Source organism: Corvus moneduloides, chromosome 3 (assembly GCF_009650955.1).
Source record: "Corvus moneduloides isolate bCorMon1 chromosome 3, bCorMon1.pri, whole genome shotgun sequence".
Classification (NCBI taxonomy): Eukaryota; Metazoa; Chordata; class Aves; order Passeriformes; family Corvidae; genus Corvus; species Corvus moneduloides.
This window is the reverse complement of record NC_045478.1, coordinates 120848715-120872060: the sequence shown is the minus strand read 5'-3', so window position 1 is coordinate 120872060 and position 23346 is coordinate 120848715. Positions and strand designations below refer to the sequence as shown.

Here is a 23346-nt window from a genome sequence, read left to right as displayed (position 1 = left end):
TTTTGGTTTAGGAAAATCCTTTCTAGCATCACTGGATGTGGGCAGAAGAGCAGGTTGGTGTGAGAACCACAGGGCCTGGCTCTGAGCAGTGTAAAAATACCCAAAAGAGCTTGACATGGCTGAGTGTTTCCTAAACAGAGCTGCAGGAGAGGGGAGCAGCTGGTGGAATTAATTGCCTGTAATTTTCTGGAGGTGATTGCTCTGCTGCAGCCATTCCCACTCAGCTGAGATCAGAAGGTGGGAACAGGTTCTGGTTTTTTACAAAAATTATATCTGATAGAATATCTCAAAAGGAAAAGCCACATGCAGAGACTGTCTTAACATACTGACATGTCCCAAGAAATTCAACTGCTGAAGAAATGTATTATAGAAAGTTCAGGTGCCTGTGCCAATAAATGACACACTCCCAGTGTCTGAGAGTTCCAATTCCCCTTTTCCAGTAGCTTGTGAGTGTCAGATTTGAACTTTTCCAACCAAAGTATCCTGCCCTCAGTGTCAGGCTCAGGCTGAACTTGCTTTTGCCGTGGGTTTTTAACTTTCAACAAAAGCACTTCAGCTCTTCCTCATAACCAAGTGTGTCCCACGTTACATGATTTGGTTTTTTTATAGGTTGGTTAAACTTTATTGACTTGCTCTTTAGGAAGGTGATTGCCACAGATATGTGATTTGCCACATCTGTGAAAATAACCCAAATTTAGACATTATAAAACCTCAGTAACACCACCTTCTGCCAGGGAGAGGCTTGTTGGAGTTTGTCAGGGAAGAGTCTGTGTGGTGAAACAGGCCTTGGATAAGAGTCTCTGAGTGAAACTGGGTTGAACACTGAGCAAGGAATGGCCTGGTCCAGGGGTGACAGATGGCTGGGAAGCCAAACTGAGGCCACAGGGGCATTTCCATGGGGCTGCTGCTCCACAGGCTGCTGAAAGATGTTCCTGAAGGCAGCCAGCAAGGCAAGGCAGCCTGACTCTGACATAGGAGGGAGGAGACAGCACTTTCAGGGATGTATCGGTGCAAGGATGAGGTCTGGTGAAGTGGAATTTAGTAGATCAGCATGAACGAAACAGGTTTCATGGAGCCTGAGTCTGACAAGATAAACAGAGGTAAAGATTGGAAGCCAAATAATGAGGATTGACAGGGAGGGCTAGGAAGCAGCAGGGTATTAGTCATGAGCACCAGGAAAAACAAAACCAACCCAAAAACCAGCACAGAGATGAGAAATCAAGTTAAGAGCAGAAAGCCAGGCATCAAGTAACATGTAGAAAAATGAGGAGAAAACCAAGTGTCTACTTGTTGCTATTAGGGATCATTTTTCCTGGAGACAGAAAGAAGGCTGGGGCCCAGTGGGAAAAATAGTGTGTAATAGTTCATAACACAGGGAGGGCTGAATTAAAATTGCACAAACAACTCTTCATCTGTGGAGGTGGGAGAGCACTGGAAAATTGCATTAGTCAGAGGAGTGGTTTGGTATTTTTTATTTGTTCTGAGGGGGTTTTTTTGTTTTCAACAAGGAGGGTAAATAATCACTGCAAAAAATGTAATAGGCTGCATAATGAATGAGTAATGAATTCTCTTCCCCTTGGAACCTCCAAATCTCTAAGGAAGACAAACCTAACAAAGATGTAATCCAGTTTGCCCAGGATTTGTTGCTGGGGAAGGAAATGATGGTGGGAGACGTTGTGGCCTGTGGAAGAGTGGCATTCAGGCAATTACTCCTAATTGTGAAGTCCCTATTCCTTCAATCCTGACATTTCTACATCTGCTCTGCTTGACCACCACTTGAATGCTGTTCCTTAGAGAGTCAACTTTCCATGAGCACGTGGAACTGCAGGAGGGAACAGAAAGGCTTTCCCTGATTTGGTGGCAGCTGAATCAGTTCCGTTGGCTCCTCTCTGCTGCACAAGCCTGGCCTAGCAGCGTGAGCATCATTGGAAAAGCCGGGGGAGGAATCATCTTTGGAGGCCCCAAATCTCTCCTGGAGTTCCAAGGTCATCAGGGACCAGATGATTCTAGAAGGTGCTTTTTATTCTCTGCCTGCTTGCTCCCACTTCCAGCCTTCCCTGTGGGAACTGGCTGCTGAGAGGAAGCTGTTCCTGATCTTCAGACCTCTGCTTGTCCCTGGAGACAAGGGATTTTTCCTGCAGCCCAGAGATAGGCAGCAATGATGTGACACAGGAAGGGAGGCAGGGCGAAGAGAAGGAAATCTCATTTTTCCTCCAAATGTGAGAATTATATCGATGCCTTGAAATATGCTGAAATCGATGAAATCATTTGGGAAACCACTGGAATACCTGCTATGGAGGCAGTGCTGTCCTGTGGGCTCTGAGCAATGGCGCAGATGAAACAAAGATCTTTTCTGGAGCTTCACTACAAACCCCGGAGCCTGCTGGCCTCTTGGAAAAGAGTGAGAAGTCCCAGGCTGTGTCCTGGGTGTAGACCTGTTGGCTCTGAGGAGTGGGAAGGAGGCCAGTGGGCTGAGGCCAGCCCCGTGGCCTCTGCTATCTCCTGGCACGGAGGGCTCCGCTCCTTCCAGCCCTGCAGCCGACGCGCGGCTCCCTCGCTGCTCCCAGGGTGTTTGTCTGCAAAATCCACTCAAATCTTGCCTGGATTTTGCGAGATCCCTACTGAACTTGTAGGAAAAGATATACTGGTTTCTGCCAAATCTGGGGGAATATTCTGCAGGGCCCTGCTTGCCCACGGCTGGGACCCTCAGCTGGTGCAAAACCACTCTGAAGTAATGGCAGTAAAAATCTGGGAGATGCCAATCCAGTATGAAAATCCCACTGTCCTGCTTTAGGATGTGCCGTCATTTGGACTGGATTTTAGGGCAAACTTTTAGCATTGGAAAAGCTGAAGAGGTGCATAGAGAAGGGAGGGAGCACTGTGGAGGCTGTGACTGAAGGCCTGTCAAAAGAAGGATCTCAAACACAGATCTGGGTGTGCCCTAGGAATAGCAGTCCTCTGGGATCCCTTTCACTCCCATTTTCCTCTGGTCCAAGGCACTGGACCAGTGACAGTTTTCTGAAGAGACACTCAGTGAAATGCAGCTGAGATAAGGCAGGCTGTCACCTGGGGGCATCCCTCTCCCTTTCAGCTCTCCTGGCTTCCAGATAATTCCATTATGTGCACACATGAAAAATGGTTCTGTCCTGAGATGAGGTTACCAAGTCCAGCCAGGACTCTGAATGAATATTTGCAGCTCTTGGAGGGTTCTCCCCATGACAGTGCATTCAAAGCCAACCCAGCACACAAATCTTTTGCAGAACACATAAAAACTGTCTTAAAATCCCTTCTTCACGTGCACCACAACAATTTTATTCCTTTTAAGTTTGGGCAAGGTGTTAATATTCTTGGCTGGCTGGAAACCTAACAAATACCTTTGACTTCTCCCTTGGCTGTGCTTCTTGCTGGATCTGCCAAGCATTCTTTAGATGTCAAGGTCTGGGATTTATATGCTGGAAAGCGCATGATAGTTTGAGGGCACGGAGTTAACCAGTTTTGCACAGAATGTACTGCTTCTGTAAAAGTCATATTTTAGAATGGAATCCATGCCCTATGGAAAATCCTAAGTATGGAAGCAAAGTGAAGCTTTGTGTTTATATATACAGAGTGCCGATACAACCCCAGGCCTGGCTTTGCAGGATTCTCCACCCTCCTGTGCTGCTGTGCTTCAACCACAGCCTGAAGGGTTCATCACAGAGGTGAAGAGCTCCATTCCTATGTCCCATCTCCTAACAAGAGCTTCCTCTTTGGCGCGTTGTTTTGTTTTCCACTTCGTGTGAAGATCTGAATTCCAAAAGCCTAAGTGGCCAGATAGCACCGGGCATTTTGCAACATAGACTAGTGGGTTTCTCCTTGGCTTCTCGAAGTGCTGTTGATTTCTGGAATTAGGGGAGAAGGTGAACGTCCTCCTCTTGTCTTGCACCGCTCCCTCATTGCACTTCCACCCCATCCCAAACCAGATCCTCCTGTAGAGGAGGTAGATTGGAATCTCGCAAGACCAAAGAAAAAAAGGAAAGTGGGTGAATTTCTAGATTTGCCTTTCAGAGGTCTCAGGTGCATCTTCAAGCATTTTTCAATGGCTAAAAAAGAAAATAAACTTACTTTTCCTTTTTTGTCATGATGTGAACAATTAAAGTATATTAGTCATACCTTTATTTTAGTTTAATTAATGGAGAGATAATAAGATATTTCCAAACAACAGCCCTGGAATGGAAACTGAGATTATGCTTTGCTTTTCTGGGCTGTAGCAAAGATCTGATTGGGAGTTTTGATGAACTTTAGTGCAAAAATACATTGGGTGAATATGGCTTTATTGTGAAAAGCAGATATGGATTACTGCTAGGTAAATTCCATAATGGAAAGTCTCCCTTTTTAGGGGGATGTGGATCCACCCTGAACAGGTCTTTGTTTATTTTTGAGATTGTTTCCTGCTTTTCCTTATCACAAACTTCCAGCTGTGAGTTAAAGAGGCAGCACTGATGTGCTGGACTAAGGGAAGCAAAGAGGCCTTTCCGTCCAGGGAAGGACTTGGACAACTATCCAGGGGTACATAGAGGCAGAGAAGGCTTCTCCAGCTTCCTTCCTTCAGCTGTTGACTCCACTGAAACAGAGGGAATAAGAGCAATAACAAACCTGGACTATTTTACTGTCATTTTTAGCCTGGTTTCACATGGAATTACACACTTATGTCTTCCTCTTCCCCAGTATCTTTTGGAGCTGTGGCTGAAGTCAACATCTGAATTTTTATCAATAATTAACTTTTTACATGTTTCCTAAAATGAAACTTGTTTTATACTTCTGTCTGATCCTTTTCCTGTATTAAACTTTTTTTTCCAAGCGTAGTCCTCAAGAACAGGTGCAACATTCCAGCAGCATTCCCAGTAACAACAGAAGTAATGGCATCTTTTTCTTCTGGAGAACGGGGGGAGTGGGACTGGGAGTTGACCCAGATTCTCCCCTTGTCATAATGTCAAAGTCAGTTATGAAGATATCTGAACATGTAAAATTTTAAATTACTCTTCTAAAATCTATAAGGCAAGCCCTGATAAAACACATTTCAGTGACCTTTATGCTAGTAGTGAGTTGGGCCTCCTGTGATAAAATATTTTAGTCTGTCCTAGGACAGAAATGATTTGTAGAAAAGCCTTCTGAGTAAAAACACAAAGCTAATTCCACACTTTTCAGTGTGCTGCTCCTTGGAATGTGAAAAAACCTCAGGCATCATTCTCTGCTCCCCTGACCCGACACCCATCAGTCACAATAAACACTAGAAATGTTGTGAAATAAATAAATAATGACAAATCCCAGTCCTGGGTGTTCTCCCTGCTCTGGGAGATGCGGGATGTCCTTGGCACGTTCCTGCGGTGTGCAGCTTTCCCCTCAGCCAGCACAGAAGGTGCCAGCCTGGTTTTGAGTGGGTCCCTTGAAATCACACTGGAACCCTGCTCCCAAAGACCTGGCAATGTTTGGAGTGTGGATTGGGATGGGCAGGGCCGGCAGTGCCTTGTGGTGACCTGTGGAGCAATGTGGGGACAGCAGCTCCGGGAGCTCGGGCTCATGGAATGACCCTTCCCTTGCACAGCTGCAGCCTTGGCACCCTCCAGGCTGCTGGCCCTGGGCACTCCCTGCTCCATGGGAACACTCTGCAGAGAGCAGTTTGCCCATATGGATTCATCTGGACAAAGGAATTTAGAAAAAGTTGCTGGATCTGAATCTGGATCTCATTTCCATCTTGGCCTCTTTGGGAACAACTGTTCTGAGAAGGGAAGGCTCCAGGCTGGTTTCCTGTGCCCAGCAGCTCAGGGTTCTAAGTCAGGGAATATTAGCCACTGTGGAAGTGGCAAAACATGGGAGAAAAATAGGTGAGATGAGACCAGACGGCCAAGGGTGAACAGGGATATCCAAAGTTACCCCTGTCACCATTGGGTGTTTTTTATAGCTCCCTGTGAATCTCTCATTCTAAAATGCAACAAAAGCACCTGAAGGTCACCAAAAAATCTGCATTTTCATGCTGTATTGCTTTGCTGTTACATTTAACCCTTACTTCCCTTCCCTATTTTGCATTATAAACACAAAACTTTTATTCCAAGTGATAAGTGCACGCTGAGTTCTTCCCCCTTAATTGGAAAGATGTCGATGACTTTCCCTGTTTTCACCATGGACCTGATCCAAAGCTCAAGGAAGGAAACTTCCAGCAGGCGTTGGCCTGTGTGTCAAAGACACTTGAATGACTTTCTCTGCATGGTGGGAAAATAGAATTTTCCATTCTGTTATTTTCCTTTTTAAAAGGACATGCAGTATGTACTGGGTTATTTTTTAAATTATTTATACAACTGTATCCTGACAAGCTACGACTTCCTCCCGGATAAACACAGCTCCAGTTTGTTTCTGTAGTGTGGAGCTGTGTTTATAAGGTTGGGGAAGAACCACAACTAGTGTGGGGTGTGCTGTCCCAAAAATCCTCCCCTTTATTTTCTTTACAAACTTTGTGGACATTCTTCTTGTGTGGGTTTCACAGGTTCTGGTTCCTTGTATCACAACACCTGTTTTATGTAACCCACATTTGTTTTTATTCAACATTATACCTATGGATTTTGAATAACTATCTAAATAAAACAGTGAGTTCCAGGCACTTGAGAGGAAAGGTGCGTCACAAATCTTTACCATTACACGTTTATTTCATCGTGAAATTCTGGCATCAGACTCTCTTGTCATGTTTTAAAGGCCACTTTTCCATTCTAGAAAATGGAAAGGTTTCCATTTTAGAGAAGATCAAAGCATTGAGTTGGAAAGTGCTTTGTGGTACCTTGAATGGGACTGAAGGAAAAAAAAATCAAATTTTTCTCTGTCAGGTGCTTAAAAACATTCATCTGAGAAAATCAGTGATCTGTCCCCTGGGTTTGTGCCGTTTTCCATGGGTAGCACAGAGGCTCTAAAAGCACTTGGGAATTGGGCAAAGCAGCAAAGGCAGTCTGATTTTACCGGGCCTCTTCTCCCATCAGCTTCCCACTTTTCAGACTTTCCTATTTTGGAGGTTTTTCCACAAATAAAAGTCTTTTCTACAAAACTGGGTTCCCTGCAAATGCAGAAACCTCTGGATATTTTTTTTTTTGTGAAATCCAAACCCCAATTTTAGTGGCAAAGGATCCCGTGTGGGTTTGGAGCTGCTGCTTCCCCAGGACCAGAGCACAATATTTACCTGGTGTTATCCAGGTAGGAATAAGTGTGCTGAGTTCATCCCTATGGCTCACAGGGAAAGATCAGTTTGTTTGGCTCTGAAAAATTTACATTTTTCCTCATGAAAATACCCTGGATTTTCCTCATGAAAATACCCAGTCATAACCTCTGAAGAAGAGGTGACCACTCGGTTAACTGGAAACAAAGCTGCCTTCCAGGAGACAGGGCTCCTGGAGAGGAAGGATGCAAGAAGCATCACCTGCTGTGTGAGTTTTGCTGGTTTTTTCTCACTTTGTTTTTGTTCCTAGAGGGAGAGTGTGTTAAACAATAGCCTTCTGACTTGTTCTAGGCTTTGGCAGTTTTGGGAATAACATACACGCTGAAAGACAGGAATTTAGACATTGTGACCTCTGGCTAACTATAATACAGATAAAAGTTGAGAGTTTTCCAAGAAAACTAGCCCACAATTAAGATTTAATCCTGCAATTCACCATTCCCCCCTCAGCCATCCACTGATGCTGCTTTGTGATGAAATTTCCAACAGATGGCTGGGATCCTCGAGGCGTGGAGAAACTGTTATTATCGGAATATTAGCAGGCTTTTAAACCTTCCTCCTACCTTAGCTGCTGTGCTAATGAGGCTCCCATCTCCCCTCCAGGGTTTGCTGCAGGGTTTTATCCCGCAAAAGGGACTTTTCAAGGAAGAAGTGAAAATGTTGAAGGAAATGTTGTAGGTACGGCCTTGGAAGAAGATTTCCCTTCATATCCTTTCTGCAAAGGTCTAAATAATGCTCTTGATTTTTTTCTCCTCGTGGAATAACGATGTTTGGACCTTGAATTGAAGTGTGTAGGAGTAAACTTCGCAAAGCATTTAAATAGTACCACAGCAAGAGGGGGAAAGCAGCATTCTGCAGAAACCTGCTGCTCTAGAACAAGGAGCAGGAGTGTATGGAATACCAGATCCTCTGCCTTGGATTTCAGGCAAGCCACTATTTATAGGGCGATCACTGAAGCTGACTCCAGACTTCACTTATAAATAGCTGAGCCTACATTTCCCTTCTCTGCCAGAATTTTCCCAACTGCAGTTTCATGCTTCCCTTGTCATGCTGAACGTTGCTGGTGGTTTGTGGACACGTGGCTGGGCAGTGGTGGGGGCTGATAAAATTGGATTCACCAGCTTCCTTGTTAGCAAATCCTGCATGGATCTAATCCTGCTTTGGGAGTGATGTGGGAATGTGGGTTCTGTTGCCTGCACACTCTGATGACACTCAAAGATGAAGCTTGGTACTTCAAAGTCACTCCAGAACATCCGTCTGCTGTATGAAAGTCAGATTTTGGGAAAAGGTGTGTTACTGTGTGGGATTCTGAGGAAATCCTGCAGGCCATGACTTAAGCCCTTAAAATCCACTGTGCTTGGCTGCTTTTGACTTTTTAAAATTTGGCCAAATCCTTTGTAAGGCAGAATCATGGCACTGGGGGCTTTTTGCCCACCAGAGCATGGGAGAGTCACACTCAAATTCCTCATTACTGGGATTCATGTGGAGAGTTCCTCACTAAGGCAGTGACTGGTAAGGGCCAGGACATTTTTAGTATAAGCAGTCCTGCATGGAAGCAGGTGAGAGATCTCTGCTAAATGAGGAAAGGGGAATCTTCTTAAAGCTTCCCACAGAATTAAAAGTTGCCAGCTTGTGCTTGCAGACCTGCACCTGAGCAACAGCCCCTGTGTGGAGAGTGTCCAGGATCCAACGTGGAAGTTGTGAGCATGGGAGGGAGCAACTCCAGCCTGGAGCTCCGAATGATAGAGCAGCCTCTTTCTTCTGGTAAATAATTCCTGTTAATGTGGCTCTCTGAGGATCATTTCATCCATCTGTGTGGCAGCATTAAGGCAGGGAGAGCAGATGACTGCACCTGGATGAGGCTCCACTGATGTCAGACATATCCCTGTACATGGTCCAGCTGCATGGAACTGAACAAGGAATCACAGCCTCAGCAGTTAAAGCCCAGCATTACCAGAGCAAGGTAATCACCACAGAAAGCATTTAAAAATTTGTTTATGCTGATGGGTTCTTGGAGTATGTGCTGATGTCTTAAGCTGACATGAAAGCTTCAGTTCCTGTAGGAAAAGTAAGCAGGTTGTCAGAAAAATGAATAAAATCTAGGAGAGGGCTAAGAATTTAACTTGTTTTCCCTGCAGTAGTTAATGGACCAGCTGCAACTGGCAACTTTGTTTTGTCAAATTACACGGCCTGATGTGTGTTTTTCATAGAATCATGGAATGGTTTGGGTTGGAAGGGACCTTAAAACCCATCCAGTCCCACCCCCTGCCATGGCAGGGACACCTTCCACCATCCCAGGGTGCTCCATGCCCCATCCAGCCTGGCCTTGGACATTTCTAGGGATGAGGCAGCCACAGCTTCTCTGGGCAGCCTGTGCCAGGGCCTCACCACCCTCACAGAATTTCTCCCTAAGATCTAATCTAAACCTATTCTCTTTCAGTTTAAAGCCATTAAATTTCTGATCAGGTGCATTTCTGATGCATCCAGAGGAAATGGAGGACTAAAACTATGGTGAAACACAAGGAAAGAGAATAATGTTTGGCAATAAGGGGTAAAGCTTTTTGCAGAGAATTATGCAGGTTTTTGTGGGACAGATAAATGCTGAGGATTTTGGTCTGCTTTCCTCCCCATTTCTCTTTGGGTGAGGAAACCTTGCTGCATCAACACCTTTGAGGCATTGAGCCTCAAACTGCTGCACCACGAAAGGGGCTTTGAAGGGCCAAGAAGCTTCCTTTGTAGTTGTGATTGGATTTCTTCCGTATGGAGCCCACAGGACATGAGAGCAGGTCCCAAGCCATTTATTTAGTTTTTTAATGTACTGCCTTGGACACAATGGAAACGTCTGCAGGGGATGTTGTGGTACTCTGGCCCCGAGCCCCTGCCAGCTCTCACTAATGCTTCCTGTCCTTCCACAGGGATTCCTGCCAGGACTCCTCCTGGCCACTGGAGATTGCCGTGATGCTGGCAGGGAGAGCAGGAAAGCCATCTTGTCTTCACACTGTCAGCATTTCCACTGCTGACTCTGGTGGCGTGGGAAGGAGACAGCAGCTGGCTGAGGCCAAGGCCAAACTTTTGTAAGTGCCCTGTGCTTGAGTCATTTTCCAGGGTTGGGGATGTTGGGCACGTGGAGAAATAGGCCTGGAGCTCACGGGAACTGATGGTGCAGAGTAAACAGCTGAGAATGGATACTCTGGGAACAGGGTAGGCACAGAGAGTTGGGGAGCACTTACAAAAATAAGACTTCCTCAACAAAAGAGTATTGCCAGACCTCTGAGGTGCAACCTGAGCGTAGAGTTACAGTGATCTGCATGTCCTTGCTGCTTGTTTCTCCCAGTAGAGCCCCCTCCTGTGTCACACACACCTTTCCCTGTGGCTACTGCATGGGCATACCTGGATGAGTGTTTACTCCCTGATGCAGAATTTTGGGTTGGTCAGCCTCCTGAGCTGGTTGTAGAGAGAAGGCAAACTAAGGATTGAGGATCAGACACATCTATGTTTTCAGTGACTGTTGGGAAACAGAAATATCCCAGTAAATCCATCCCGGAAATGCATTGCTACAAAGTGTTCCTGAAGGTAAGGGTGTAACCCTGAGCTGGGTGTAACCACGGTGCTGAGGAGAAAGAGGGTTCTGTGGGGAAATGTTTGTGAAGAGGAAGAGACAGAGGGTTCTGTGAGGAAATGTTTGTAAGAGGAGCCATCCTGCTTCCAGACACGCTGTGCACACAATGAGGGAGCTGAGTTTTCCCTCTGGGCAGATTCTTGCCCATCTTTGATTTTCTTCTCAAGAGCTTGGCCAAGTCTGCCACGAGACAAAAGACAAAGCTCCAGTCTGGATTTGTGCCTTGGAGCCCCACTGTGTGTCTGCAACCAGGAGTTGCAGTTGGAGGAAAGGTGTGTCTGGTGAGGGGAATGGATCTCAGTCACGCTGGGAACCTGCGGAACTGGAACTGTCTGATAACAGGAGGCTCTTCCAGTCTAATGGAACAGTGAGGGCGTTTTTTATTATAGTGTGAGTTTCTTGGTGTGCATTTTTATTGTGTTCTTGGAAATTGCCACCATCCTTCAGTAGATTTTTTTGAGTTTTAGTACTGCCTTAACAATTGTGGCTCTTAATATCTCGTCTAGATGTGTTGCTCTTGTATCTGCTTGGAAGTACCCTTATACAAATTCAAATGTGGGCCTTGAGGACATGGTTTAGTGGTGGCCTTGGCAGTGCTGGGTTAATGGTTGGACTCAAGGATCTTACAGGATTTTTCTGACCTAAACCATTCTATGATTCCAATTTTGATTCATTTTATTTTGAACAATGCATTCAGTTATTTGAACTAGGATTTATTTTTAAATTATCTTTCAGAGAGGTTGGAATGTGATTACCTGTACATACCTGTGCCGTGTTTTTCCCTTGCTGAAGGTGTCAATATGCACATGGATCTGTTTCTGTGGGGTGAGCATCAAACAATAATATTGAGTGTGATGCCTGGTAGATTTTCAAAAGGAAAAAACCCGAAGATTAAATGTTGCTTCAATGGTGAAGAAATCCTATGTTTGCCTGGGCAAAATGTGTGAGGGGAAAAGCGTTGGGCTTCAGAGTCAAACTAACTACAAAGTAACGGGGCTGAAGGGGAGTGACTTTGCCCAACATTGTTGCTGCCCCTTTCCACTTCATTTAATAACAGTTTCTGTCATGGCCATTCATTCCAGTCCTTTCATTTGGTTAAAGGAGCAGGAATGTGGACGTCAGTGGGAACAACCTGTTTGTCTGACTGGTTTTACTCGCTGACATTAGGAAGTGCTGCTAGTTTACCTTGTGAGTATTCCCTGCTGAATTGTCACCAGGCTGTAGGCTTTGTTCGTGCTGAAAATACAAACAAATTGGTGCCATAGTTTTTAAAATTAACTGAGCATGCTCTCTGTCAGATTGGAGATGCTGCTGTGAAGTATCAGCAGCAAAACCTTTGTATCTGCCCTGTTCTTTACCAAATGCTGGCTCTTTAAAAAGAAGAAAAGGACTGTCAGTAACTGGGATAACTGGTTGGAGCCCACAGTGTCCCCTGCTATTCTGGTTCTTGCTTCTCCAGGCATTCATTCCTACCCAGTTATTTCCATGGGAATCCATGGCCCACCCATCTTTGAGCTATGGGGGCTAGGGAATCCTAAAATATGCTGCATGCTCTTGCTCACTCCCAGGCATTGCAGACTTTTGTCCCTGCCAGCTTGCTTGATGGATATTAATAATTGAGTGAAGGGTGATTTTTTAGGATGTTTCTTAACATCCTAGCATTTGAATATATTTTTAAAAATTTCTATCCATATACACACATTTTTACTGCATCCCAAAGTCTGGATATGAACCAGCACAAGTGACAAACATGAAAGTATGTTCTTAGATCTTATCAAGAATCTTGTAGGCTTCATGTGACAGAACATTTTAAAGAGACTTTCTGAAAGCCAGAGGAGCTTTTCCCAAGTTTAAGTGACTTAGTCCCTTCGGGCTCTCACTGGAAATTGGGAGGAGGACACACTGTGGGAGCAGTAAGGAGGTGGCTCTGGCAGGGCAGTCTTGGAAATCAAAGGAGAACAAAATATCCAAAAGAGCCAGGCTGATGAATTTGATAGGCTGGAAATGAAGCAATATTCCAGAGATTACGCCAGGAAGTGGATATTGGAAATTTTGGCAAAGTGGCTGAGTGTGAAGGGGCAGGAGCCAGATAAGAGGGAGTTTAAGACAGGCAGAGGACAGGAACTCCAGACAGCAGTTAAATAGGAGTGAGTGCAGTGATGAAGAGCAGGAGAAAAGGGAGAGATAACCAAGGAGCCAAATGAATCCAAGAGTGGTTTGTTGATTTTTTTAATAAAAGATATGGATAGCACTGGTCCATAGCAAGTGAGAGGTGAGGGGGAGTGAATAGGAGGGAAGGAGCATGACCATGAGGAGGGTCAGGACAGGGAGGCAAGCAGGGGGCCAGGATTAGCAAAGGAAACCTGAAGAAGCAGTGTCTGCCTCTGACCTTGGCTGTAGAAGAGGGGAAGGGAGGAAAGGCACACTGGCTGTGGGACAGCAGTTTTCTCTGGAAAGACAGGTAAAATCCTGCCCAGGAAAAGAGGAAAAGGGAAAGTGTGGCAGAAGGACAGCTGGGCTTGGGTTCTAGGATTCGGTTGCACTGGCAAAGGGAGGCTGTTTACGTGGGAAGGTGGCAGGACTGGAGCAGGAGAGGATGACTGCAGTGGAGGAAGTCAAACCCGGGATGGGGTTTCCACTAGGAATGACAGAGCAGCGGGAGGGAGAGTAGCACTAGAGGAAATGGATGCTGGGGGCGAGCCAACATTGTCTTTGCGATAGGAGAGGGTGTCAGAGGAGGAGGAGCGAGGAGGCTGGAGAGACCCAATAACCAAATAAATGTAAGAGAAGGGAAGGGGAGCCGGGAGCGGCTGGATAACACCCACGGGAGGCTGAGAGCGAGGGCCGGCGGAGGGGGAAGACCTGGAGTGAGCACAGAGCAGGCCCGAGCAGCAGCAGGAGCCGGAGCAGCAGGAGCAGGTGAGGATGCGCCCCGGGCGGTGCGGGCCGTGCCGTGCCGAGCCCCCCGCGCCGCAGGGCCGCCGCAGGGCAGGGGCGCGGGGCGGGGGCTCCTCCCGCGCTGTCCCCGCCCCCCGCGCCCCCCGCTCCGCTCCGCGCCGGGCGGGGCACACGGAGCTCACGCAGCGCCGCGCGGGGCTGCGGGCACCGCCGCTCCTCCCGCACAGCGCGGAGCCGCCGCCCAGGCAGCCGAGGTAGGGCCGGGAGCGGGGAGCCGGGAGCGGGAATGGGGGGCGGCCCCCCGTCCCGGGAGCGTGTGCGCAGCGCGGAGCGCGGGCGGCTCCCGCAGCCTCTCCGCAGCCCCGATCGGCGCGGAGCGGGCCCGGCGCTGTCAGAGCCGCCCTGCCCCGCCCCGCCCCGCCCTGCCCTGCGGCGGCCCCGGCCCGTCCCCGGGGACCGCGGCCGCCGCCCCTTTCCCTCCCTCCCCTTCCCTCCCTCCCCGCCCGCGGTGCCGCCTCCGCCGCGCAGCCGCACGCCCCGCGCGGTGCGGTGCGGAGAGCCCGGCTCGGCTGCTGCTCCTGCGGTATTCCTTGCTAGACGGATGTAATTCCTTCTTTATTTTTCTTCGTCGGGGCGGTGCGCGGGGGGCGGCGCGGGGGTCGCGGCGCGCTGTCAGCCGGGCCCGCTGCGGGGCTTTGTGTGCGGGAGCGCCGCGCTGACCCCGCCGCGCTCCGGGTGTGGGGCTGCGGTCCGGGCGCGGCCATCGCCCGCCGCCGCGGGTGCCGCGGTGCCCGCAGTGAGCGGCACAATGCGTGGGCTTGGTTCGGTTGTCTCGGGGATGGCTCTGGCTGTTAGGTGGGTACAGGCCTGATTTAACAAAAAAAAAATATGGCAGACTTGTGCTAGAGTCTGTGAGACTGCAGCAGCTCTGAAAAACCCTTGTTCATGGCACAGGGGCTGACGTTTCATTCAGTAGCTGATGTTTTTCCTTTTGGAGTGATGATCCAGAATGAGCATTGAATTTGTGATGTTGAAGTCTTAATTGTGAGTGAAATTGCATTCTTGTTTAAAGGTGAGTAGTGATCTGTGTTTCTACGTTGTGCTCCGCATTGTCCGTAGGTATAAATGCTAAATGTTCAAGATCAAGATTGCGGGGAGAGGGAGTAAACACAAACTGTCAAGATCCGGAGCGTTTGGCTCATCCTTCGACCTTTATTGACAGGATACCAGCATTATGAAACCTGCTTATTGAACAGTTCAGGAAAAGGGCTGGAATTCCCGCAGCCCGGCATCGTGCTGACAGGCATCTTGGGGAACAATGCTCCCCGGAGCCGGGGTTAGAGAGGCAGGGCACGGAGAGGAATTTATTCTGAGAGATAGCAGCCGTGTGAAAATGTCAGGGGAGGCTGTGACTCCTCAGGCCATTGCAGGAAAACTCCGCTGGAGGAAGGACTTGCATATGCTCAGAAGGCTCTGGGGCGAGAGACAGGAGTGAAAATGGAATGGGATAAAGGGCTGGGAAGGTGGGTGATGGCAGTGGGATGTGATTTCTAAAGAATCGTTCTTATCCTTTAGCGTTTTTTTTTTTCCCCGTGTTTCTGGGGAGAACAGAAATGGCTGTAGTGATGCCTCCATGACTTAGCAATGGTTGTAGGGCTGTGGGGAGGGACGAGGGGCTGGCTCATGTGTCACAACCAGTGCTGGAAAGGCAGGAAAACAGGGAATATTTTGTTACTTCATGCAGTAGCATTAGCATGGAATTATGAATGTGGAATCCGGAGGTTGGGTTCTGTTCCAGAACCCGCTTTAGGTTTTTCTGTAATGCAGGTTAAGTGCAGCAAATGACACTCACTAAAGCAGGATGCAGCATTTTGGGATAAAATAGGAGCTTGCAGCAGCCATGTGGCAAAAAGCGTTAGAGATGCTGTTTCATCTCTGTGGTGGCACGGATGCTGCAGCCTTTGGAATTGCTGTGTGTCACTGAACCCTGCACACAGGAGTGGGACAGAGAGGGGCAAAACCCTCCTGCTGCATGTATGGAGACCAGGATACTGCTGTGTGCGGCTCCAAGAGCCCCTGGGGAGCAGGAGTACAAACCATTTTATGAAAGATGTTTTCTTTTTCCTTCATCATCTAGAAAATGGAATGAGTTAAACCCCCTTTATTGGATGGGCCTGGATTGCTCGTTTGCATTACGTCACCTGAGTAAGGATTTATTTTTCATGTGGGTCAGTTACAGGATTTAATATTTGTTGTTGGATTGCCTGCAAAATAATTGTATTTCATTAGCGAGGAGTGCATGGACATCTTTTGTGGAGCACAGAGGAGAAAGTCTGTTTATGCAGATGTTTAAGGGTCAGACTGCAAAAGTTATTTAGACTGTTAATCTCTATAGGCACCTAAATTCCTTAGTCATCTGATCTGGGCACAAGTGAACAACCAGTACATTAGTTTATCATTGCCCATTAGCCATGAGTCAGCTCCTAAATCCTGCCCAGGCTGGTGTCTGTGGCCACAGGCTTCCTGATTGCCCTTTCCCGGGTCTAGGAATACCTTTGGAAGTGTTGGAGCCTCAGGGGCCGGACAGGTGACCTGACGTCAGGGCAAGGAGCCACCAGCCCCCCTCGGATCTCTCTGGCTCATCTGAGGTTGTGCAGGAGAGCAGTGCAGGCTCTTTCCTGTGGTGCCTGGAAACTCCTGATGAGACCAGGCCTGTGCTCCATGGCAGGAGCTGTGTGGAGCCATAAGGGCTCTCCTGGCATATCAGCTTCTGCCGTGGGCTGCTCCCGTTTCCAGCTGATGGAGCTGGGGAGTTTGCCAGCATGTTGGACCCTTACCTTTGCTGAGGCTCATGGCAGCTTTCCCAAGTGCAACCAGCAGGAATTTGTGGAAATGTGGAAATCCAGTTGCCTCCTCTTGCTTTAAACCTGAGAAACCATCTCGTGTTGGATTGCTCTGACCAGATACCACTTGTGTGGAGAAGCAAGTGTTGGAGCTGCAGCTCCACACCGAGGGGAGTGTGATCCATTAGGATCTGTGTCCTGCAGAGCCTGGTTTGGAGCCTGCTTCCCCCGCTGCTGGGTTCATTTCCCCCCACCCACATGTGGTTTTCGTTTGTCAGCCTTTTATTATTACTCTTAAAATGATCTGTTGTGAATTTGTTTTTCTAATGAACATGAATACAATGTTGCAGCAGTTACAGCTGGACCTTTGGAGGCTTTTCCTGTAATGAAAAAAGGGTTTCAGAGAGATTACGTGGGTTTTTTTGAAAAAACAGAAAGACATAACAAAAATTCTTCTTACGCCCAGTAGACCCCAATTTATTCAAGAGCTTGATCAGAGCGACATAAATCAATTCTATATATATATATATATATATATAAGCAGGCAGCTTTTTTTCTGTTTTGTCCCACTTTATTTCTTTTTCCTGTGTTGTTAATCCCAGACACATTTTTTACTGTCCATTCCTCATTAAAAAAGGCCAGTTTTGCATGGAAAAAGCTTTGATGTGTATTGTTAGGTGAGGGTTGAGTTCATAACAGATTTTATGGCTGGGGGGGCTGTGTCTGGAGGTGTTATTTCTGCTTGCAGTGAAATGTATGTGATTATCAAAAGATATGCACCAATGTATAAAGGTTGTACTCAGGGATTGTATACATCTTTCTGTGGCCTAGGACAGATTAAGGTTGAGGATTATATTGAGCTATTGTTTTTCATCACTGTTAACATTTTTCTCATCATCTTCTCTGCGAGGTTTTTTCTTGTCGAATGGTGATCATTTCAGGGTGTTCTTACTTTGTCATGTCTCATCACTTTCCTGCTATTCTCTTAATATATTATTTGGTTGTTTAACATATTTACTCCCCTATTACATTGCACAAACTCATATTTGTTTTTAAGCTGCATGTGTTTTAGCCTACCAGAAATTCCTTTGGTGTGTCACCACTGCCACCGGAGAAACACGTTTATGCCGCTGTGCAGCCACTTTTATTCCACAATGTGCTGAGTGTTAGAACTTTAAAAAGAGCTGGAAAGTTGGTTTGATTTATTCAGCAGCCCCTCATGTCAAGAGGGCAGTGGGGAGTGAACAAAAGAGGCACTGCATGTGAAGCCCTTATGGCAGCAGGTGCTGACCCACACCTGTTGGATACTGGGAATAGCCTCGCTGGTCATACCAGCCGTGCCCTTGGAACAGGAGAGGTGTGCCATTAACACTCTGTCCTGAGAGCTAAAAATACTCTGCCACCAAACTGTTCACAGGTAAATGTTCCAAATTTAGCAGTTTTTCTGTTTACTGGGATTCCAAACATAGGCTGTTCCCTTTTTGGGAGAAGTAGCCAGACCTGAAGTTCCACCTGCTGAGCAATTAGCCTGTAATCTGTGAAACATGTTCAGGAGTGATGCTCTTGGATTTGATCTCCCGGGTTTTGTTCACGTGTCCAGAGCTGTGCACAAGAGGAAAGCAGTTCTCCTTCTCTGTTTGTGAGAACAGGAAACACAGATGCTTCTGCAAGTCATCAGAGAAGCTGTGGGCTTGCCTTGAAAAGCAAAGTATTTGTATTTTATTTTTAAGACAGGAATAGGGATTGGCTGACAGCTCAGTTTGATTGGTGTGACCACTGGGTTTAGTCTCGTTAATCATGTCTCAATACAGCATGGAATGATTCCTGGAATGGGCAGCTGCTACTCTGCATGAGATGTGGGGTCTGGGAAGAGACGTAGTTGCAGACACAGATCTAGGATGTGATCAGAGAAGAGGAGATGCAGACCTGGAGCCGCCCAGCCGTGCCCCACTGCCCACGTGAGCGACTGGCACGGGGTTAATGGGTTTGAAGTAGCCAACTTAATGAATAAAGCATTTATGCTTCATATGTTCAGTCTTCCTGTAGGAAGTGCTGGAGTGGCTGTTGTGATCCTTCCTGCCCTCAGTCCATGGGGACTTGCACACCTTTAGTAGTAGCTTTTGTTTTTTCAGTTTGCCCCGAGGTTTTGTAAAACAGCATCACATTGAGGTCATGCCTGTGCTAAAATTTCCTGGCCAGGGCTGCAGTGGTGCCTGCAGAGATCAGGGAGGATCATGCCCCACCCTGAAATGGTGGAGTTGGATTTTCCATTTTCCCCCTTCCTTGGAGGCGTCAGTGGCCGGGGCTGGGTGGGAGGTGCTCCGAGGTGACGCAGAGGTTCCTCTCCAAGCCTGGCCCTGACATTTTAAGGTTATACTGATTACCCAGTTTATCCCAGCCAGACATTTTTCCCAAGCCAGACCTACAGGCATCTTTGGGAAGTCTTTTATTTTCGCTGTGGGATTCAGCCCCAGTAGTGTCCCAAGAACGTGGTCAAGGTCTTCGACAAGGAGTTGTGGGGATTTTCTGCCATCCAGCAGTAATCCAGATCTGCAGCTTTTGGTTTTGTAAGTTCCTGCCTTTTGTTCTGAATTAATCCTATTGCTCTATGGATTGATTTATTACAGAATGACATGGGGTGTCTGCTTTTGGTTCTTACATGATAAAAGGGAGCCTTGTGTTTGGAAGGGCAAGGAAGCTATGCGTGGATCCTGTTCTTCAGGGCATGGTGAGCTCTGGCAGCGTGAGCAGAGCCTGGGGTACGGTGGGACTGATCACTCTGGGGTTGTGCACCAGGACCAAAAGCTGATTTTTGCCACTCATAAAATCAATTTTGCTTAGTGGCTAGACACTACAAATGCTCTAGCTAATTATAGCAAGTAGCTCCTCTGTTTTTTTGGCTTAGAAGGGAAAAGGTGCTGCCTGCTGTATGTAAACTGATTTAACGTAAATACATTTATTTGAGCACCCACAGATTTTGGGTTTGGGCATTCCAGATGTTGGCTTTTTTCAGGAGCTAAACCAATGGTGAGATTTTCTTGCCAAGGGCTTTCACTGACTTTTCTCTAAGTAAACAAATATTTAATGAAAATATTTCGGAGTGATCTGCACCGGTCCCTGCAGATGGGGTGGATGGCTCGTGGCTCTGGGGTGCCAGAGGCACACACATTTACAACAACACTGGAATGCAGCTTGGAGCTAATTTTTGGAAAGGGACTTTGGGCCTAGACCTGCCTTATGGAAGTCTGGTATTTGATAAAGGAGGATCATCCAGTAGAGCACCCTTTGCTAGAGCCTGGATCATGCAGGAAGTCAGGACAGTTCTCCATGACTCAACAGGAATTCCTTGTCATGTAGGATTCATATGGGGTAAGGATAACCTGGTTAGCTTAACATTTGCTTTTATAATGTGGAATACTGTGACCTTTTTTGGACCATAATGCCATGAATAACTCTCTACAATTTCATCATAGTACAAGATGAATGGATTAATTGCTACCTTTTTATTTTTAACACTTTTTTAGAGTAATGTATTCTTATAGCAATTTTAGATGCTTTTAGGAGGCCAGGTCCTGAGCCTGAAAGAAATCTGGTTGATTTTGGTGGAGCTACACTGATTATCACAAGTTTAAAAATCTGCCTTGCAGTCTTCAAGTTTTCATAAAACAAACACTGGAGCCTGTTGTGTTTTATTCTGTTGGTGTTTTTGGCATCAGAGAAGCTTTTCCTGATTGTTTTCCTCATTTGAAGGCTGATTGTACTGAGTGACCTCTTGCTACTAAAGGGTGGGTCAGTTTATGTGGGAAAGTCTTAGTCAATGTGTCTGGGAGATAAGTGGGACTGCATCCCAATGAGCCTTGTGCGTTAAATACTGGAATGTGCTGGGGATGTGCCAGGAGATTGGAAGCAGGACTCTGCGACAAGCCCAATGCAGTCACACTCTCCCTAAAATAGCACTGTGGATAACAGGAGATCTGCAAAGTTATCACTTACCTCATTTTCGCACAAATTCTTTCCTAAAAATGGATTATTGACTGAGGGTTCAGGCGGGTTTTTTCGGTAATACATTCCATTTGCATTTTGAGAGCAGTCATGTCCCTCTTAAGTCTTATGCTGCAGGTAAGAGGGAAAAAGCTGTGGTGAAACCACACAAGTCCCAGCCCAGGAAAAGCCACTTGTATCATCCTCATCATCACCTGAATGAGAAATGAGATGGGTTTTACCTCAGTGTAGGTCAGTAGGAGCCTCTTCAAATTCAGCTTGAACTATCTGGAAGTATCAAGGCAGAGATGAATCAGTTCAGCGGCCTCAGACGTGCCTGGGCTGGCTGTGGGTGACAGCATTTTGGCACCAGCCCCTGGATGCAAACAGCCAGTGTTTGGATATTCAAATGAGCAGTGGTTTACCACTGCAGACCGTAGATGGTTTTGTTTAAGGGGAAAAAGAAGCAAATTTGATTTTCGGCCCTGTGTCAAGTTTGCTGAGGGAAGAATCTGATTGTGCAGCTTCAGTGGTTGGCATAAGCCAGTTAAACTTAAAACCTGGGGTGCCTGAATTAGTTTCTTAGGAAAGAGGATGAGTTGGCTGCTAAATGGGATAGTGTGAGGAAAGTGCGGGGGCGGCCGGGTTGGGAGCAAGGTTGGGAGATCCTGAGTCAGCAGGTGCTTGTTTAGCCCCGGTGAGAGGCTGTGTGAGGAAAGTATGGATCCAAATAACCATTCCCTGGATGTGTGTTTGCACTGCAGCTCAGTGAAAGGGAAAACAAAAGTGGACTTGTCAGGGAATCATAAGATTGAGTACAAAAAGCCTGGAGTGCCCTAAGTCATGACCTTTTAGTGCCTGCAGATTTGAGGACGAGCTGCGCTCTTGGAAAGGCAAATGGATTAGAGGTCATTTGTGGAAAATATCCCTCAGCTTCTGGTATGCAATGCCAGCCTGGTGTCAGCTCAGCTCCTGAGCCCCACGAGATGTGACTCCCAACAAGCCTGGACCAGGACTGACATCCCTGGCCCTGGCAATTAGATCCACATGGATTGTGCTTGGAGCAGAGTGGTGTCACATCCCCTGTGCTTCTGAGGTTCTCCATGGGGAGGACACTCACTCAGCAGCAGCTGCCAGGCTCTCTGTTATCTTGCTCCACAATCCCTCGGGAAGGGAAAGCTGTGGCACTCAGGATGAAGTGGGGCATTGTGGTTGTGCTCCGAGGTTGGCTGGGGAGGAGGATGTGGCGCAGCAGCCCCACCCCTGTGGCCCCGGGGGGATTCCCTGACCCCAGGTGCCCCATTGATCCAGCTTTGCAGCTTCCCAGCGCCCGGGTGTGTAAAGGAGCTTTATTGCTGCTCCAAGGAGGGACGTGATGACATCAAACCCAGGTAAAAGGGAAAAAGAGGTAAAAGCCTGCAATCCAATGGAGTTTCACTGAGCTCTGCCTTCTCCAGTCTTGCTCACTTTCAGGTTTTGTATCAGGAGGCATAAAAATTTCCAGAAATTGCAGTTTATGTAAGAGATGTGAATAATGGCTAATAATAAGTGAAACTGCCATGAGGAACGGGAAGAGGGGGGAAGTAGGTTATTTTTAGAGACCTATTCTCATTGTATGCTAGACAAACAAGAATAAGGTGACTTTGCATTAAACATGTACCACAAAGAAGTGAAGATATTTTCCCCAGACAAATCCCCATGGTGCAGTAATGGTCTGTACTATCTGCCAGCTTAGGAATCAGACTCAAAACTGCTTCTTCACTGTTTAGTAAGAAAAGAGGGACCTTCCATGCTCATTTTCATTGCAGTACTGTGATTCTTCTCGCTCTGTGAAGCTTGAGAATGAAGGATCTGAATCCCCACTTGTGCCAAGTTATACAACTACATCCCAGCATGGGATGTCGTGTCCATTTACATCATCACAGTCTGGGGTTTGAGGTTTTAAATCCTCTTCATAGAGAAATATACAAAAGAACATCTCAGAATCACAGAATTAACTAGGTTGGAAAAGATCTTTGAGATCACTGAGTCCAACCTATATTGGAGATAATTTTGTGTTGCTCAGTTATGTCTCAGAACCATGTTAAAAATGTAAAGATTGTTAAAAAACGTGACAAGATCCCAAAATGTTGGAGTCAGGGATGGTGATCCCTCTCCGTGGGCAGGGAGCCCACAGCTCTTATGTAGCTGTGTTTTTAGTCTGAGTAATCCTAATCAGGTAGTAAATCCCAAGTGAGATTATGCTGTTGCAGCGAGTGCAGCAAAGATCAGCTGCGGGGCTAGAGGGGGATCTGGAGACGCCTGCTTGGATATTCAAGGAGGCAAACCAGAACTTTGGAGGCTTTGTAGGATCTTCCTCTGAAGGAGTGGGGAAGAAGCTCAGTGAAGACAAATGATATGTTGGCTGCAGCAGGGCTGACAGGTGAGGAGCACATGGGCATTCCAGAGCGAGGCGGAGCGCTGAGGGATGTTTCTACAGCTGCTGCTGACCAGCAGAAAATAACATGAATCACTTGGGGTTGCAGTGGCACAGCAGAGCTGCTGCAGAGTTCAGAGAGTCCCAAAGTTCCTTGGATTCCTGGCATGGGGTGATGAACCCCCGCGTCACCTTTAGGGCAGTTTCCCGAGCAGAGCATCCACATTATTCCGGGGTGTCTCTAACAGTGGGACAGCTGTTTGCAGTTTTAACTTCTGGTTGTCATAAGATGTGGCAGGAATCCAGGGAGCCATGGAAGAGCCCTGGGCCTGAAATTAATTTTCAGCCAACTCGATTA

The 23346-nt window shown here is 47.1% G+C and overlaps 1 protein-coding gene across 3 annotated transcripts in view; it reads left to right on the top strand.

Moving 5' to 3' along the window:
- Nucleotides 1–13590: 13590 nt before the first annotated feature.
- SPTBN1 (spectrin beta, non-erythrocytic 1) overlaps nt 13591–23346 on the top strand; it is a 116866-nt gene continuing 107110 nt past the window's right edge. The window contains exon 1 of one of the 3 annotated variants that reach the window (XM_032103847.1): nt 13591–13769. The gene's annotated coding sequence lies outside the window, so the exon portion shown is untranslated. Of the gene's footprint in view, nt 13770–13983; nt 14003–14255; nt 14352–23346 lie in introns of those variants that run through there. The other 2 variants (XM_032103848.1, XM_032103846.1) reach the window with 2 other exon arrangements.